Genomic DNA, 2,294 nt, shown 5'->3' on the forward strand with positions numbered 1-2,294 from the left:
ACCGGCATGTCATTGCTCAGAAAGCTGAAGTCAAATTTTTGTAATGCAATACTGAATAAATGGAGGTGTCGCATGCTCATAAAGTGTGGAGGACATGTCCGTGTTTTGTTCCTCTTGGCACCACACTCAGTTCAGCCTAGTCATTTTCATTTTAGAGAAATGGTTTTCCAGGGCCTCTTTCTGGAGGACATTTAACACATTAGCTTAAGGAGGCCTGAAGGGAATAGACGGAGGATGACAACAAGCTGGGCAGCTTGATCTTTTTCTTCTTTGCAGTGTTCCCAAAAACCCTTATTTTTCTGAGGCTAGACTGGCACTGGAGTCAGACTGAACTCCAAGGTTGTGGGTTGGTAGATACAGGTGGGATGCTTGAGATGGACAAGTATGGCTTCCACGACCACTGAACGTAAGGTCACCACTGAAGTTAGGCACATCTGTCACTGGAGCCTCCATCAGCTGCGTTTTCTCATATACAAATTTAATGTTGCAGTATTTTATGCCCTATAATCCAGGGTGGGTATTGATGTGGCATCTGAATTCAGATGTCAGATGAATTATGTCTGAACCCATGAGTGCTGACTACAGAGAGCATCGAGTGGTGCTGACACAAATACTGCATCAGCCAGGCAACTCCGCTCTCCCGCCGCCTGAGTATGTGAAACTATCCCGCTAGGATTTTAATGTAAACGCCATCCTTTCACAAAGCATTTGACTGAATGAGGTCCATCATGAAATGACTCAGACTTGATTTGTGGCATCCTGTGTTATACTGTATGGCCTGTAAGCAGAGAACAGCATTTATCCTGTACTGAATCTCAGCATTTCATAATCAAGACATCAATCTGCTTGTTGCGACAGAAAATCGCTGTCACACACCCTGCCGGACCTCAGTCAGTGATGGCGAGGCAGGTATTTGGCATCATGCTGCCCTCAAGAAGAGTTGGGTGGTCTGGCATCACGCCATTTTTGCTCTGTAATAAGCACAAGCAAATGACAGAATGGTCCAGATATTTTGGCAACTCCCATGTCCCAACCATCATATTTTAATGTTGCCAAAATTAAGAAATTTCCCACAACCCATACTTGCATTTAATGGCACACTGTTAAGCTGCATGAATACACGTCAATACATATTTTGATGTTACTTATGCAAAAACTATAGAGCAGAGACGTTCATCGTTGTGGGCACCAGGTGAGACCCCTGTGCCTTACTGATTTGCCTTTGCTGCCATCTAGTGCTTGCCTTCAGTAAACACTGCTGGGTGGACCTTTGCGTTGAGAACTGCTGCTGATAGAACAGCTACTCTTGTTAACAGTTGTTATGACATTATGACTTCATTGTCAAATAATAAATCACCACCCCGTTTGAAACAAAAAATAACCATTTAGACAGTAGCGTAGATACATACCAGCAAAAACTCTTTGTGTTACGCATTGCCACCAGTTACTAGTCTCTTTGACTAGAATCAGTGTGAAACTCATTGTAAATATGTTTGTAAGAGCCATTTTTTGGGTTATGTGTATTTGTGTTTATTTTTTGTTTATTGTCTGGAAGCCACAGTAGGGGGCGCTCTGCACTGTGGGGGCAGGCATTATTAAATAGAGTAAGAGGTAATTACTCAGCAGGTGTGCTGCTGAATGAGAGAGCAAAAAGTTTTTTGACCGTCACGTCGGATCGTGGTCGTCACTTTGTTTATGTGTTGTGGCAAATTATGTTAGCCTATTTGTTTGTATGCACAGTTCAATACCGGCGCAAAGTGTCAAGAGCGTAAGTCTATAAATAAATGTTGATGATTGCAAACAAGTGTTGGATTCATAGGACCCGGAAGACGACGGGCGCATCAATTACCAGTTCCAGCAGGTAGCAGCAGCCCCTCAGTGGCTTAGGTTCGTTTTTGTTGTTTTTGTTAAGAACAAGTCACTATAATGTTTTTTTTTTTAACAAAAAGAGTAACATCTAAAAAGTAAATATTCCCCAAACCCACAAAATAAATCTTGTACTTACTATGTACAAATACATTTTACACGTAATGTAGGTTGTTAAAGCTAAAAAAAGTAAATCTTTTCAGTCCCAATAAGTCATGCTTGATATGTTACAACTGTGTCTTCTTCAAGACATGATATATCCATTAGATTTAACTGTCATCAACTATGAAAAGTTTTTATTGTGGTCATGGTTTGGAACAAATGTGTGTCCACATGTGTCTTTGTTACTTTGGCACAAAAGTAGATAGACTCTCTTTGGTGTGTTGAGTTTTGATAGTGAAACATATTGTATTAGTTGAGTCCAGTTC

Source organism: Chelmon rostratus, chromosome 16 (genome assembly GCF_017976325.1).
Source record: "Chelmon rostratus isolate fCheRos1 chromosome 16, fCheRos1.pri, whole genome shotgun sequence".
NCBI lineage: Eukaryota > Metazoa > Chordata > Actinopteri > Chaetodontiformes > Chaetodontidae > Chelmon > Chelmon rostratus.